At 36.1% G+C, this 18,432-nt stretch overlaps 1 long non-coding RNA gene across 1 annotated transcript in view; it reads right to left on the bottom strand.

Moving 5' to 3' along the window:
- Positions 1-18,432, bottom strand: part of LOC148756536 (uncharacterized) — a 267,020-nt gene that overhangs the window by 84,781 nt on the left and 163,807 nt on the right. The window contains exon 3 of the long non-coding RNA XR_016018077.1: positions 311-374. This is a non-coding gene — a long non-coding RNA (uncharacterized LOC148756536). The remainder of the gene's footprint in view (positions 1-310; positions 375-18,432) is intronic.

Raw genomic sequence — 18,432 nt, forward strand, 5'->3', positions numbered from 1 at the left:
TCCGAAATAAAATTAACAGTTCACAAGTCCCAAGAACAAAAGGCTCACTTGAGTTACCAGGCTGCAAAACTGGACCCTTCGTCCTAATTTCTAGTCCTGAGTTAATTTCTAGTCCTCTGTATCTCAGAGGCTTTCACACTTCCCCATGGCCACTGATCTGGGTAACTTCACTGAGAAGGAGAACTGCCCCATTTTTTGAATTCTAGAAATGGCAAAACACTAATCAGAGACTCAAAATACCATAGCAATGTATCCGTCAATGAAAGTTTGGAGTGACTTGATAATAAATTAAGGTCTCATTTGTACTCACCTTGTGATACTCCCAGGGGGACTCCAGCCATCTCTGTTGGTCATGTCCACAGTTTCTGTGTGTACTGTAATAAGAAAGAACCAGCAGAAACTTAGCTCTATGAAATGTAGCAATAATGGTAAGTTGAGGTCACTGGAGTTTTCTTCCTTACTCAAACAGCAAATCAAAAGAAATATTTCAATGTTGATGGAATTGCAAAGATGTCTTAGAAGATTTGAATGAGACAGAAGCAATAACCCCAAAATTTTATATTTATTTCCTGATTTTTTCTAGTGCATGGTATTGGCAGTTATTCATAATAATAGCATTCTGGAGAACTTAATCAAGTGGTGACTTCAACTGAATCAGTGTTCCATATAAGAACACCCTAATGGATAAATTAATAAAGCCCCTGGTGCTTAATATGAAATTATTGATCTGGCAAATAAAAATAAATTCTCCTTTAAATTGTAGAGTTAATTTTCACCTATTCACCTAGGCAGAACAACAGGATACTACTGATATCATGACTCAGAGATTCATCAATTTTCTTCTTTATCGATCACAACCTAGACACCAGAGAAGGCCTTCTCTCCACTATATTAAAAGTATTATGTTATGAACTAGAGAGCAGGAGGTAGCAGATATCCTGGATGTCTTGGTAAATTACATGCATCACATAATTAGAATATCTAATCCTTGGAAAGCATACCAACTCATGGAATTTTCTACAAATGTAATGTTCTTAAACATGTTAAGATACATTCTCAAAAGTGAAGAATGTGTCCTCCAAAAGATATTATATCTTATACTCCCTTTAACTAGAAAGAATGTGGGGAACCTTACATAGAAGTATATAGATAGATAGATAGATAGATAGATAGATAGATAGATAGATAGATAGAGATATAGATTCATATCATATATATATATATATATATATATATATATATATATATATATATATATATTCATTCATTTTTGCTCATCTACCCTGATAAATTTGAATAATTTTATCATGAGTTTAAAAAGTTGCAAATGATATAATTCCTAGTGAATTGTAAATATCGACATTTCAAAAATCAAATGGAATCAAAATTCCATAGTAACTTGATACCCACCATCAGCAATTTATAAAAATACGTGAAAAAGTTTTCCTGTAGCAGCCATAAATTTTACATCTCTCCTTATCCTCTTTGAATGTATATTTGCATTCTGCTTCTCTTACAGAACTGAATCCTAATATAATATCTTTTCATGCCTGAATGATTTTATTGATCACACTCTCAAGCTTTTCTGCTATAAAAATACTTTATTAAATTTTTAAAAAATTTATTTGATCATAAGACTCTATACATTAAACAATTAAACAGTCCCTTCTATACTGAGTCATCATAACAATAATAATTAACAATTAATTGAACAAAATGGCAAACTTATTAGTGACTTTGATAAATTTTGAAACATATATAATTTTATTAGAAATTAATCTCTAAATAAAATAAATAGGCCATTTCTTTCCAATGAATTTAGGTCTCTGTGGAAGATAAACACTTACTGCAAAAATGAGACAAGACTAAATTAATTTTATATGTGTTTTTAAAGATGTTTATGCAGAGAAACATTATTCATATGGAGTCGTAGATTAGAAGAGAAGGAATTTTCTTTTTGTAATGTCAATCAATTTTTAAAAGCCCTTTTGAAATATCAGCCCCCAAAACCAAAAAGACCAAGTAGTAATATGCTATCAAACATTATTCTTAATTATACATCAGCAGGCAACTCAATTATGTCCTTCAATTTTGTTAACAGCAAAGAATTAAAAACCCCATTACTTGCAAAATGATATTTTTAAAACTCAGTCATTTCCTGAATTTTGGAGAGACATACAAAGAATTCAACAGAAAAATGACTATTGATTATACCTTTGGCTCTTTCACCTCAAGGCACCTTATTTCAACCCAATATAGTCAGAAAAATTTAAGGTAATTGCAAGATTATTAATTTCAAAATACTTTCCAATAAAATATTTTTGATAAACTGTGTTTATAAGACCAAATGCGTTAAATATATTTTCATCAAAACTTTGGAAATAGATTCTTACGTATTTATTCAACATATGGAAAAAGTTCACATAAAACAGATATTTAATTGCTTCTCACGTGTCCTGCCTATTGGCTGACATTGTTCTACTTAGTTGAATAATACTTCTGTTTTTGCAGTCCTAAATACTTACTCTCATTTAACCTAATTATCAAAACTGGTGCATTTTCAGTCACCCTCACAGGAATATGTTGTTAGGTAATACAATGCATGCCACATCAGAATTCTAAATCTGAAAGTGAGAGGAGAAGAGATAGAAGAAGAAGGAAGAGGAGGAGAATAAAGGAAAGACACAAGAGGGGGACAATGGAGAGAAGAAAAATCTGAGAGAAGAGGATAGGAGAAGGAAGGGACGAGAAGAAGGCAAGAAGGGAGTTAGGGAATGGTTTGACAGTGGATTTGTCATCTAGAGGAAATAAGCAAACTTCAATATGTCTTACCAATGCTTCCTTTGTTTTGATATCGTAGTACACTCCCTTGGAAACAATTCATTTTTGACTTCGGTCGGGGAAGGAAGACTTGAGGTTGTTAAGCAAAAGTAATCATTGCTCTGAACATTCCTCTCTAGATGTCAATTCAGAAAATACCAAACCATACAAAAAGATCTCATTTGAGGCTGCGCTTGGATTTTAGCTCCCATATGTCCAAGAAAATCTTCTACATGTTTCTGATGACTTCACTGAAAAAAATATTTCTCAGATAGCAATATTTAAAATAGTTGCTTTTTGAGTGTCCCCCAAAGAACGACCCACAGCAAGCCTTAGTATGAGTGAGAGATATGCCTTTGTTTTTTTTGATATGGAAGAAGGGCTCTTATAAATAGGAAGGTGGGGAAGGCGGAAAAGGAGAACCTGTTTGATGCTTCAACAGTAGATGTACTTTCAGGCAGATTCATTTTTAAATAGAGTCATATAGATTTGATGATATAGAAATTAATTCCCTCATTTTTTTTCTATTTCTACACATAGAACAAATTGGTAAACGTGTAACCCAGTCCCTATTTGCAATTTTAAGAGTTCAAAACAAGAGACATCTTTCTAGGTGTTTGTCACTAAAATCTAAGTGGCTTTCCCATTTTGCACATATATCCCAATGATGTCTGAAATGTCTCCGGTAGCCTAGAATAAAATACGGGGGCCATAACAAGTCCAATAGAAGAAATGGAGCAGATATCGCCCCCACTCCCACCCACCCGCGGTCAGGTTTTTGTATCAAGATCAAATCTTTAAGCAAATAATTTTTTTCTCCATTGTATCTCTGGCATCTTGTCCATTTTTCCTCTTACCTTCCTAGCCCAAATCAATGTCACCTCTCACCTGGACTTGCAATGGCTTCCTGACGGGTCCTGCTTTCACTCTTATCTCCCTATGATCTGTTCTCGGACAGTGAGATCTTTTTATCAAAGCTTGATCAGGTCAGGCCAATCCCTTGCTTATAAACTCCTAATTTTTCTTCATTAAACTTAAAATACAAATCTCTTATTCCAGCTTCCAAGGCCCTGCCTGATCGGGCTCCTGACTCACTCCTCCATTCTAGTATCAGAATGTTCTCACTCACTCTGGACACTCTACCTGCATGAACTTCTTTCCATCCTTCAAAACATCAAGCTCGTTTCAGCTTTAGAACACTTGATGGGTCATATACTTACAAAACTCAAACTAATTGTTCTCTTCACATTCCCAACTTCTCTAGTCTCCAACTTTTATTTTTATATATCAGACAGTGATATTATACATATGATTGTGTGTATTTGATTTGTTTTCCTTATTTATTATCTTTAGAATTAGATAGTATTTTTGTCTGTTTTACTCACTGATATATCACCATTAGTACTTAGAACCTGGCATATGCTTGGGTGCCCAATAGTTTTGCAATAAAATTAGAGGTATCAGTTAATTAATATGTTTACCTCTGTATATATCTTCCACTAGAGTAGTATGGAAGAGATTTGGTCTAGTTTATATCTCTGTCACTAGGACTCAGAGCACTGTCTGTAACCATTTAAAGAATGCATAAATGGGGATATTAATAACAATGGCTAAAATTTATTGAAGACAAGACTCTGTTCTAAATGAATCCTCATAACCTTTAAAAAGGTTCCAATTAGTATCATCGTGGATGGATGACAAAATATAGGCATAGACTTAGTCCATGTCAGAGCAGCAATTTGGACCCAAGGCTGTGTTATTCCAGTCAAGCTTTTAGCCACTTTCTAATATAATAAAAATTAAATGTTGGGCATTTGAGGGATTGAAAGTATGCTAAGTGAAATAAGTCAGATGCAAAAGGACGAGAACCATTTCATTTCACTCACATGTGGGATATAAAATAGAAAGCAACAAACAAGCAAAACAAACAAACTCATAGACACAGACAACAATATGGTGATTACCAGAGGGGAAGAGGGTGGAGGAAGGATGAAGAGGGTAAAGGGGGTCAAATATATGGTGATGGAAAGACACTAGACTTTAAGTGGTGAGCACACAATGCAATATACAGATGATGTACTCTAGAATTGTACACCTGAAACTAATATAATGTGATTAACCAGTGTTACCCAATAAATTTAATTTAAAAAACAAAGATTAAATGTTGGGGGTCAAAGCAGGAATATATTCATGTGACATCCATTTTGGATTCTAACCCTTGACAGTAGACCGATATTTAATAAGAACATAAAAATATAGTGTCAGCCTCCTTAATGATCTAGTTAGATTCCCAATAATCTCCAAAGTCCAAGGTATTTCAATCTTGTTAAAACTAGATTGGAGAACATAGCTTGACGTGAGTCATAAAAAAGACTTTCTAATATCTTTCCTCACCTTGATCTTAAAACCCAACCATGGGAAAAGTTGGGTTTACAAGGCAGACTTTTCACATTGCTACCCACTAGCAGCCTGGCATCCCACGGCCTCGCTGTGGCCATTGCAAATAGGACAGAAGATATAAGAGGGACTGGTTAATATGGCCATTTTCAGTGTAGTATTCACACCTCACCAATAAGATGAATCCTTCTTCATCTTAATGAAGAATGTGTGAAGAAGTTCAGAGAAGCATTAAAATGATAAATCTAATATTCCTTAGGAAGGACAAGATAGTAAGAAGGATACAAAAGAAAAGGGCCTCCTTATAAAACAAAGTGGTATCCCATCAGAAACAAAAACAACATGTCTTTAGCTTCATTTGGGTGTTTACAACAGTTCCACTTATAGATAGATTATTTAACCTATAAAGGAAAAGCAAAATATAAAATATTAGCAAATATATTATCAAAGTGTATGCCCAAATGGTTAGAAATAATTTTGGAAATTCATAGAAACTTTTAGCTTTCTGGGAACGGAATTACCTTATAACATGTGAACATGTCGTTCAGTATTCACGTATTTAATTTCTATAGATGTTTTCAGAAATGCAGTTATCTATTAAATTAGAAGTTTCACTGGAAAAGGCCCTATTCTTTGCCTTCAAGGACCTTTTCAACTTACACAGAAAAATAACAAAGCAGATTCATATAAGGATGTGAATGATACAAAAGAACGTAAGGCAAAAGTTTTGTGAGAATCACTGTTTGCTATAATACCAAGATGGCAAGTGGGAGAGGGGATGATTGTGCAAAGCTTTGAAAAACAAGGAGTATTTGGTTAGGTGGGCATGACAGATAGAGCATGGAGGATGGAACGTGCAAGACATGTCACAGGAGCAATGTGTTCGGAATGTTCTTGTAGCACAGAAAAGCTGTAGAAGGTTTGGCTAAGACACTGTGGGGATTCAATGTGTGAGCTCCTGACTATCAGACTAAAGATGGTCAATATTATGAAATCAATGACTTATATGACAGCTCGCAAGTGTCTTTGCTCAGGCCAGAAACCAAGATCCAAAACAAATAATAATGGTCTGATCTGAACTCGGTAGGTGGGAACAGAGGTAATCAGCTATTATTTATTTCTTTTGGGGGCCTACAATTTTTTTTAAAGCAAAATGAGGGCAAATTTACATTAAAATTAAGTCTTTTCTTCCCTTCCCCAGTCCCACTTGCTTCCTCTGTTTTTTATAGGCAACCATATCATTAATTCACTTCATATCCAACCAATAATTTTTGTATTATTCTGAGGTAGATCTGTTTCCACTTATGATATAAATTATTTTTGAATGGTTTTGAAATTTATATAAATGCTATTACCTAGAGTTGATCTCATTATGCACAGTTAAGTTCTCATGAGCCTAACTCATGAGAGTTGGACAGTTTTGTCAACCAATCAATACCTATAACCTTTTTTTATGTATGTTTCTGCCTAAAGGTACCTACCGTGTTTCCCCAAAAATAAGACCTAGTCAGACCATCAACTCTAATGCATTTTTGAAGCAAAAATTAATATAAGACCCAGTATTATATTATATTGTATTGTATTGTATTGTATTATATTATATTATATTATATTATATTATATTATATTATATTATATTATATTATATTATATTATATTATACCTGGTATTATATTATTATATTATATTATATTATATTATATTATATTATATTATATTATATTATATTATATTATATTTTACCCTGTCTTACATTATATGAAAATAAGACCGGGTCTTATATTAATTTTTGCTCCAAAAGATGCTTTAGAACTCATGGCCCGGCTAGGTCTTCTTTTCCGGAAAACATAGTAGTTTAGTATATATTCTTAATTCATTAATATTGAACTCACAGTCAGCAGCACTATTACTCATGCCCAAATAGATCTCATCTAACAGGTCTTTTGTCCATGAGTCACGTGACAGCCTTCTTGGGCTTAGGAACACTCGTTAGTACTTTCATGTTACAATGGGGGACCCTATTAAACTGTAAAATCACCAAGAAAAAGCACAAAGATGCAAAAAACATGGCACCAAATATACTGTGAAAAGAACACTTGTTTCCAGGATGAGAACTGGAACAATAAGGCCCAGTGGTGGCTTTTTGGACCTCGGCTGAGAACGTGAAGGTCAGGGCACTTGAATGGTGCTCTACACATGATCACGAATGATGATGAAAGCATCTGAGCACTGATTTAGACTTGCGAACAAACTTTAGCCAGTAGGTGAGTTAGTCAATACAAAACCTGAGGCTAATGGGGATTCTCTCTCTATATATATATACATATATGCATATATATATATATATATATATATATATATATATATGCATATATATATATGTGTGTGTGTGTGTGTGTGTGTGTGTGTGAATATACATCCATATATATACACTTGTATGTACATACATGCATGCATTTTATATACACACATATAGATATATATGCATATCATGTGTATATATATATACATTTTATATGATGTTATTATAATTCTACTACTTGTTTTTTTATTCAACATTTTGTCTGTCAGCTCTATCCATAGTGATGTCTATAGGCCTAGTATATTCATTTTAATGAATATGTGGTACCTTATTCTTAACTACTGTATGCTTTCCCATATTCATGGAATAAGCCCTTTTATAGTGTACAAAATACCCTCACAAGCATGTATCATATTTCTGTAGCATCATTTTACCAGAACAGAGAATGGAATGAATACTTTTGTTATTAAAAAAAAAAAGCTTTGAGTAAGTACTAAGCTCCTACCGAGACCTAACCGAAAAGGGAAAACTAAAATCTGTACAAAAGATTTTTAACTCCCCACCTTTACCTAAATTCAACTAAGTATGTTCATAAATATTGCCCACCGTTTTCAGTAGTTAAAGCACTTAAAGTTGCATGGTGCATGTGTAATTTTGATATGTGTTACTTATCAAAGAAAAATGAGATATGATACCACCTTCATGGAATTCTAGTGCAACAAGGAACCAACACGCATGTAAAACCAATGAAATTGGGTAGTGGAATAGGTTCTATGATTTGGGAAACATCATGTAGCAGAAATGTAAAGGATCGGTGAAAACTAGCAGGATTGGAAATAGAGAAGCCGTTAGGAAATCACACCTGAAAAATACTCGTACATCAGTGCTTTCTAGGCACAGTAGGGTTATATCAGACTGAGAGGTCTTCATGAAGAAAGGCATGGAAATGAAAGACAGCATGGGCCACAAAGGAGAATCTCAAATCATGCAGTATGCTTGGAGCATAGCTGATGAGGCACGGGGTGGTGAGTGAGAAGGCTGGAGAGGTGATGGAGAGCCAGATGACAGAGAGCATTTTACCATGATAATCCATCTGGATTTTATTCTATAGATAAAGGTGAGTTTGTGAAGTGTTTTCAAGCGTGAAAATGGTTTAAGATTTGGGTCTTAGAAAGATTATGCTGGTGACAGAAAAAATAGATTGGAGAGGGTGGTAAGAGTAGGAGGCAGAAATACCAGTTAGGAGGCGATTACAACAGCCCAGGCGAGGGAAAATGAGGCCTGAAATGAGGCCATATTCTCTCTTGATGGAAATGCATTCAGCCTAATAGTATCCTCAAAGATTGAAGAGTGTCAAATTTATGTTATCAGTAGATCACTCATTTGTTGCTTTTGTAAATGGTCTGGGCCACTATTCTCTCAAAATTAGATTTCTCTATTAAGCAGACTCTTATCCATCTCCACAGGTGGAAACTTGACACCTCTATGGGGCCAGGGCAAACGCATCATCTCTAAGTTATCATTCTCTTATTGCATCATTTAAAGATTTATTTGGTCTTCATGCTTGATTGCCTTTTCCCTCTTCCTTTCCTGGAGAGTAGGTGCTATTTCTTAATGCCCAGTCGACATCATTCAATTTAGGTTTAACTCTCCTCACCATCAAATATAAAAAATAAAACCAACATCAAAACAAAACATATCTCCCCCTGAAATAACCACCAACCAAACTCAGATGGTAATGGCAGTGATTCTCTTTCCTGTTCCTATTTCAACATCTCTGAAACTATTATCTGACTATTTGCAGGAAAAAAAAAAAACCCACAAAAAAAAAACATTCATTACCTTTTAACGGGTGTTTAGCTAGGCACACAATAAATAGAACTTTCCAGACAATGCTAGACTAGGCTCAGCTCTCCAGAAATTTGAAAGCAGAACTTTCTTGGATTGTCTCCAGGTCCTTATAAGAGAGAATGCTTTTTTTCTCACATCACTGACCTGGTCAATAATTCAAACCCTTTGTGGGGTGGGGAAGAATACAATAAATCTTTTGGAGGAATTTTGTATATTAATTGACTATACTTCAATAAAGTTGAGAAAAATTCTACGCCGGATTAAAATCCCAAGCATGTATCACCAAGTCTCCATTTTTGTATTTAACTTTGTATAGATCCCAACAATCAATCACATATTGGTATTACTTACTTTATCACTGAAGTCTATCACATAGATCTTAACTGCTTCTTATATGCCATTTTGACTGCAGCTTTAATTATGGTCTCTTGCAAACAAGAAATTCAGTTTATTTATAATCAAGTCACATGCTAATCTAATAGTTCAGCATCCAAATTATGATCAGAGCCTAAACCCTATAATAGCCCAATGTAAAATGCTTTAATTGAATCACAAAGGGAGAAAGCTATAATCCTATAAATCAGCCTCAGGAATGTGACATGCTGAGAATGCTTTTCTGGAACTTTTAATTGCATGACACAGCAGGCATCATACATCTATAAAAAGGAATGTGTTTCCTATAAGCAATCATGTTATATAATTTAAAATGTCATGCTAGTATACTAGTTTTTGAACCTACTGAATCACCCTTAGTAGTCAAAACAAATCTGTCAGGCTTGTATAAATGTCTCTGTGAGCAAAAGGACAAATGGTTATAATACTCGGGTGGTAAGGTGTGCTGGTGAAAAGGTCAACAACTCAAGTTCAGTGGACAAAGAAGATGGTCTTCGGAGCAAGTCCTGGGTCTGAATCTCAGTTCTGCTACTTTCTAGCATGTTGCTTAACATTTCTAGCATTTTCTGTTCTGTTCTGTCCAGGCAGTACCAACCCTAAAATTTTCATAAAAGTAGTACATAAGAGTGACAATCAGATAGAAAAGAGAAACTAGAGAACTGTCGTAAGCTGTCTTTACATGACAAATTTGCTGTTTTTCTTTATATTGCAGGTGTTCTTTGGATGCCCTAATAGAAAATATAATGGGTTATACAGTCAAACCATTCAGCCATCCCTTGGTCATAGGCCTTAGCTATAAAATTTGTACCACCCAGAGGTGGGAGGTTCTGAAGGGTACATTAGAGAATGTGCTCTGTGCCAGACACAGAGTATGAATTCAACGAAGTATAGTCTTCTTCCCTTTCCTATACCCTTCTCTTCTCTCATAGTCTTCTGTTCAGATCCCAGACAAGGCAATTGTATCAGTTCTGTCTTCTGCCCAAGGACATACTCCTTTGTCAACCATCCATGTTGGAACTTGCAATACCAGTCATCAAGGCAATGGGATGACTGACTGGGTGGATTCCTTACTCTGTTAAATACTCAAGATTACCAATCCTCTTCAATAAAGAATAACACATTTTGTGGGCCATATTACATTTTTTTCTTGCTTCATTAGTAATTTGGAAAATTAAACATGGGGCAGAAGTCCCAAAGAGGTACTTGAATTTATTTATCTTTTCTATTTATTTGTGCCAAATAAACTAATAGCTTTATCCAAAGATTGGATCATATTGAAAAGGATTTTTAAAGATGCTCAACAGTTATGAACAAAGGTAGATACTGAATAGGACATTTTTTAAAATGTCTTTTTCCATAACTGGTTCATAATTAAGCAATGATCTTTAAGGCATAACAGAGCTGTGAATTCCAACCAAAACTGAGTTCTGTTAAATGGGATTGACGAAAACTGGTTGGTGGTCACTTCAATGATAGTTATCACAGTTCTGATGTCATTTAAAAACTGTGCATGAGTCAAGATTTGTTTTGGCTCAATAACATATATATCATGTATGTATGTATCCACACATATATATGCAAAATGTTATGTACAAAATATACAAAATTATGTTTAATGGAACTCACTTGGCTATTACTGTGTAAAGTTAATGCCTTTTTTATTTTCTCCTAAACCATATTTTTTTCCCTCCCTCTTCTAGAAATCTTTTTGTCCTACTTCATGACCAGTTCCAATCTCCCCTCCTCTTGGATATCTGCTCTGTTAATATTTTTCATGCTAGGAGGTATTTGTCCCTCCTTCCTCTATGCTCCCACAGAAATCTGTAATTATCATTATGGTACTTAATCACATCATTTTAGAATTGCTTACAGATCCTTCTTCCCCATGAGTTATGATTGCTTTAAAAGGGACATCCATTCACTGTGTACATTCTAAGGTGAGGCCCTCTTGTGGGCACTGGTTTCTGACTTCAAGGAGCTTAGAGACTCCTGGGGGATAAAAATGTTCATCAAATTATTACACAATTTATTATAAAAGTACAATTCTAATTAGTGCCACTACTGTTAACAATACACATTTCCATGAATGTGTAAAAAAAGACAAATCTGACCTAGTTACAGGGATAAGAAAAGGCTTCCTTGAATGAGAGACAATTGAGCAGGAAGAATAAGCGAGGATTAAATAGGCTCAGAGGAAGGAGAGGCATGGACGTCACCTATGCTATTTAGCTGTGCTCATACTAATAAGAATGCATATATAGCTGCACATGTACACACACACACACACACACACACACACACACACACACACAAATTATCATGATGCTTGGTGTGATCAGATGGCTTCAAATATTTTGAAATAAAGAGTTAGCAGCAGACTCATGCCCTTGGCTCTATGTTCAACTTCAACTGTGGTGAACAGTCGTCATGCACCGCAGCCTCTTTTGGCATCAAGCACACTTATCTCTTTACTTCTACGGTATTCCCTAGGTTTTCTCTAGCTACCCAGAAGTTTGCTGTATGCCAAGTCAGAGAAGCCTTGAAAATGCTGAATGAATGCTGCCCCCAGGGGCGACCATCATCAAATGAGTGGCAGCTGCTTGTGTCTAAACACCCTACGTCCCGCTTCCTCAGCTCTTGGTGCGTCAATTCTGAAATGTGTTCTACTCAGTTCCTCAGAGGTTCCCCAGAGGGATGGAGCTTATCATGGTAACCTACTCATTGAAAAACCCTTTACTGTGTTCTCTCTCTTTCTGGTCCCATTAGCCCCGCATCCTCACTTGTACTTCCTGGGACCAGTTTCCAGATAAACGATCTGTGCACAAGTCTCTGTTGGGTATGACAGGAGGGAAGAGCAAGACGCACGCTAAGAATGGCAGTTGATCATCATTGAAGATGCATGAGCAAATATAGTTAAAATAAAAAATAAATTACACAGTGAAATGCTTGTTTTTAGTACTCTGAGCCTTGATATCACTATAATTACAGCTGGTCTTCATGATGCATTAATCTTCGCAGGAGGATATATTCTCATGGGCATGTTCATCGGGAAAACGGCCTTCCCCTCATGTTCCGGTCAGTGTTGCGTCTCTGTCCTAGGGTGAACTCAGCAGGCAGTGATCCTGTGGCTTGCTTGACATGTGCTCCCGAGGAGCTTCCTGACACGGGTCATTCAGAGCCTGACCAGGAAGGGCGGGACTTAGGAAGACTAGGTGGTAGGACATTCAGTGTATTTCAGAAGACAGCTTTATTGTCTCTGGAAGTTTTTGTGTCATTCCACTCATGAGGTTGACTGCAGGTGGCTGTGACATTGACTGTGATCCTTTAGCCTGTAATTCTGGCAGTGGAGGTAGGGGAGTGCTCTGAAATATCACAGCGTTTTCGGGCTGGGGGGATGAGGGACAGAAGGCAGAAAAGTCCTGATAGCACAGAATTCTTCCCCGACATGACGAGGATATGTTCAATCTGCATAAGGGATATTGACACCCTTCCCTGTGAAACCCTCTGTTTTCCTGTTGCCCAAATAGGACACTTTGCATATTTGCACTTTGGGAAAGTTATGTCTAGTAAGGTAAAGTTAGTAAGTCTTGAGTTTTCATATAATTAAATTCAACCTTTGCTGGGTGCCTGCCCTTAGCGAAGCACTATGTGCACACTTTCCCAAGCTACTTCTTTTAATTTATATGCCACGTGATAGAGACATCACCATCCCATGTTACAGATGAAGACGCCAGCTGAGAAAAGTTAAGTTGCCATAAGCTGGCAACGGCAATATCAGGAGTTAGATGTAAACCTGGGGCTCTTCCTAGTGTTTCATGATTCAATAGATTCAAAGATGTGTGATGTGGTGAAAAATCAATAGCCAACGTAGTTATTATATTTCTCCAGCTATGGGCTCTTGGAAAATTGTTTCTCTTCTTAATTATTCCCTTTATCTTTTGAGGGAGATAATAACTCTCCAAATGGCACCTTGCACAAGAATTTTGCAGTAAAACAAATAATGTAATTTATTCTTTTGTATTCTTAATGTAGAACATAGCAGCATTGTATTTACTAATGTGAAACCTCCAATTTGGGATATCGTAAACATAATGAAACCCAGCCACAAAACCCAGCTGATGCTTAGTCACAGAAAATGAATGTCATTCAACCATAAGACGTGAATATCAATTCCCAACACACAATACAGATCTTCACCTAAATCACTGCAAACTTCTTCTTTCCCCTCCCTCTCTGCCCCCAGATACACTCAAAAGGTTGAAAAGAGAGTAACTGTGTCCATGTGTTTTAATATACTCAGATTTATAATTACATACTAAATGATAGCCACATCAAAAATAAACATCTTGTTTAAGAGTTTAATATGCTCTGTAAAATTTCATGACACTATAACCCCTAACACAGTAATGTGTTCCCCAGAATGGTAATGTATTCATGTTTGCTCAGATACTCACACAGAATTTTCTAGAACTCAGATTTGATGTTTATTTTCCCATAACATTTAGTTTGAAATATGCAAGATCTCTGAGTAGTGTGTGTGAAATTCAATCTTAGAAAATCTTTTTCTTTACAGTTTCAATAATGTTAGAAATGTGAGTTAAAGCTTCCTGGAAATCTATTTTTAAAGCCCTCAGTTATTTTTTTCATTGACAGAGATAGGTAGCAGATTGCTGCAGGGAGACCAAAATTAGAGGAGCTTTACTTGCTACTAGAAGAGCAAGAGAAACTGACTTGTCTGGTTAACACTTTCCCTCTATTAAAAACAGTAGACTGGAGATAATGAAGAGAACTGGTTAATCAGTATAATCTATCAAAAAATTAAGGTCCGAAATTGCCAATTACTGGGCACAATTATATTTAGGAAACCGCATCTTTTTATTTTAGGATATAACATTTGGCAAGTGAAAGAGGTAATCCATATTATATATCTTTGTGGAAAGGGATTTGCTACCAAAAAGTATTGGTACCAGATGGCTAAGCATTTTTTATATATCCTTGAAGGCTCATACCTATTGCCGTATTAGAAGAACATATTGGTTACTCGCATCTAAATTTTAAGTAGATGGCTAAAGAAGGTGTGTGAGTGAGAAACCCCAGTGGTATAATAAGAGGCATTGTTTTAAATGTCAAGAAAATTTCTAACACCAATAGAATATTTAGTTAATTCCAAATTTGCTAGACAATCCAAAACCTCATGGAGACACAGATTTGATCGTAAGGTCAGATATTCAGAGTATCTCAGCCTGGTTGAAATTTCCAGGACTCTTTTAGGACTTTCAGTTTTGTAAATGACATAGTAATACAGCACAACAGAGACAATCTTTGGTTCTACAGTTAGAAAGACCTGAGCCCTAGTCTCATCTCTTAATTTACTACTGATGGACCCTACCTTGAGTCATTTACACTGTTTTAGTTTTCTTATCTATGAAATAGTGATAAAGAACCTAATGCATAGGGTTTTGTGAAAATAAAATTAAATGATGGACATAAAGTGCTTACCATGCAGTAAATTTTCTGTTGTTAAACATGTTTTTGCTTATCATATATTATCCTGGGAAAAAGAGAAGGCAAGGAGTATAAGAACTGATTCTTTCATCAAGACTGCAGAAGTCCACATATGTGCAAATAAAAACATAACCTAATAAGGAAAATACTCTAATATCTTTATGGTAAAATACAAAACTAAAATAAAAGCCATTGTTTTTGGCCGACTCAAACATGTGATGAGTAAATGATGTAAGTGAAATAGCCAAATATTCACTTAGGATGTGGAATATACCAATTTACCTACATATCTGCACTGTAATATGTTTAATGTATTGAACGTGTAATATACAATGACAATGAAGTCCAAGAACACATCCTAGAAAAAGTGCTACATATCTCATAGCTGAATATCACTATGGTCACCTTCCAAGTACTCCCCTTGGGAAGCTATGCACCAACACCAGTGCCTAGTCTACCCTTCAAAGCAATTTGGAACTCTTTTTCTGAAATGGCCATCAGAGCTGTCATCGTATTACCCTTGATGTCCTGAATGTCATCTAAATATCTTCCATTTAATATTTCTTTTATCAAAGACATCATTGGGGGCCAGATCAGGTGAGTAGATAGGGTGTTCCAATGCAGTTATTTGCTTACTGGCTAAAAACTCCCTCACAGACAGTGTCGTGTGAGCTGGTGCATTGTCGTGATGCAAGAACCATGAATTATTGGTGAAAAGTTCAGGTCATTTTCATCTAACTTTTTTATGCAGCCTTTTCAGCACTTCCAAATAGTCAACTTGGTTAACTCTTTGTCCAGTTGGTACAAATTCATAATGAATAATCCCTCTGATATAAAAAAAAAGGTTAGCAACATCATTGCTTCGCAAACTTAATTGTCACACCTCATATGTTAATCTTTAAATGTTCTTATTTTTTGTTCTCATATTTATCTTCAATGCCAATGACATTGACATGACTAGTGTTACTCTTTGAGTCACTGAAAAGGTCTTCAGAGCTCATATTCTTCAACTTTATGTCATTTGAGATATTGCAGTGTTTTAATACATCAATAGGGCTGAATACATCACTGAAAAATTTATCCAAAGCCATAAGAACGTATTTAGATTTTATTAGGAATTTTTGGTTTTCATTTGTCGAGTAGGTTTACGATCTCCATAATATAACCATTTGCTACGTTTTTATTAAAGCAATCATTTTAAAGTCTGTTTTAAAGTATTGAATGAAGTGCTTTGAAATAACTAGTTTACTCCTGGGAGACAAAAGAAGGCTTCCCTGAGGAGGTGGTGTATGAATTGAGCACCTAAATTGACACCGATGTTTAATGGAGGATGGTGGCAAAATTTCTCAAAGTATATTAACGACAGGGATACTGGCCAAGGGCTACTATGCTAGTCTAGGAGTGGACGCTAGGCAGAAAAGAACTAGAAACTGAGTGGAAAAGTCAAATCCAGCAGTCACATCAAAGAGTGAGGCACACAGACTTCATCAAAAGAAAAGAAAACGCAGGGACCAACTGCATGTAAGAGATGAAGAAGAGGTCAAAGCAGGTGCTCAAAAATTATTTGTGAAACGAATCAGGAAAGGATCAAAATTAGGTCATGGGTTTAAGCCAGAAAAGATACAGTTAGCAAAAGGAGCTTGTTCAATGCTCAAGAAGGTCACAATGCTCTGTGAGGCACTGGAAATATATGGTTGATGAATAAGAACAGGTGAAATAGTACTGATGGAGACTTAAGATAGAGGACTCTTCCATATATGGGGACAGGTGCAAAGAAAGTGTAATGCAACTGAGGTTAAAAGCTGTCCCTGCACTAAATGGCTTGGGTGTAGCCTCGTATTCTTGAGGCGTTACAGTTGAGTGGTTGTGTTACACATAGAAACAACTGTAGAAAGGTAGAAAGAGCTTCAGGCTTGAAATCAAGAAGAACTGGATTCAAATGTTACGTTCAATCGCTATCATCTGTTTGAACTTCGGCAAGTTATGTAATCTCTCAGCTAGCTTATGTTTCATGAATTGTGAAAAACATCATCATTCCCACTATGAAAATTAAATGAGATAATCTACACAGTCTACAAGTATAGCAAACTGCCCGTCACATAGGAAGTATTCAGTTAATGTACTTTTAATCTTAAACTAGAAAGAAAAAAAATTGAGAAATATCTAGCTTTCCCCAGAAAGCACCTGTTCTACTGCAGAACCCAAGTTTGCCCAATGGAGGTGACACAGGAAAAAGGAAGCCCCAAGGACAGAAGAATCTTCCAGTCTAACCAGAAAACGCTCTGTGAGACTGTCACAAATCGTCATGATGGTATCTAAGATTATGACTCCCTATAACGATAGCTCTATTGCCGCCCTTTTCCTCGTTAAAAATACTTCACCCTCTCCTGATAAATGGACATGTGGTTCATATTTGCCCAATACTAGCCTTTCCCCAAGATTTTTGAAATGAAGCTAGGTGAAAGGCTCATTGCTGAACTGGAAACTGAACCATTAGAGAAACAAAACGTTTCCTTACATGTAGGGATGTGTTACACTGGGGTATCCACGGCACTTTTGCTGTCTTGGAGATTTAAAAAGGAAAATGGAAAAAGTTTGGCAATATCTCGGTCACAGCAGTTGATGTGGCAGAGAGGCCATTGCCAGAGGTAGCTATAAAGTGTTTTGAGTCAAGTCTAAGCAGAAAGAGGATGGTAAGTGGCCTAGGAGACCTGATATCCTTAGTCCAGAATGTCTGTATTCTCAACACAAAGTCACTGAGCAGGCTTGTTTGGCAAACCAGCCAGTATACTAGCACCAGGAATTGGGTCCTGAGGGTCTGGCTGCATATTGTTGTTCCCAGAATAACCTTAAGAGGTAGAGACACTCAGTGAAAGGTTTGCACGTGCCTAAGCCACTGCTCTGGCAGCTCTACCTGGGAGGGAAGGTGAGAGAAGCAAGTGGAAGTGTCTGGTGGACAGACACACAAACAGGTGAGCTATGGGCAGCCAATCTCTTGGAGACCACTTTCAATGGAGGGAAATAAAGGTAGAAAACCTGATACCTTTAACCTCAGATTCCCAGGGTTTATCAATGGCAATAAAGTGGGTTCCTAGAACAGAATCAGAATTTCCAGTGGAATCTACTAAAACGGAATTTACTGGGCCCTGTGTTGGCCTAAAAAT

Source organism: Rhinolophus sinicus, chromosome 12 (genome assembly GCF_057876585.1).
Source record: "Rhinolophus sinicus isolate RSI-liver-muscle chromosome 12, RSI-T2T, whole genome shotgun sequence".
In the NCBI taxonomy this organism is placed as follows: domain Eukaryota; kingdom Metazoa; phylum Chordata; class Mammalia; order Chiroptera; family Rhinolophidae; genus Rhinolophus; species Rhinolophus sinicus.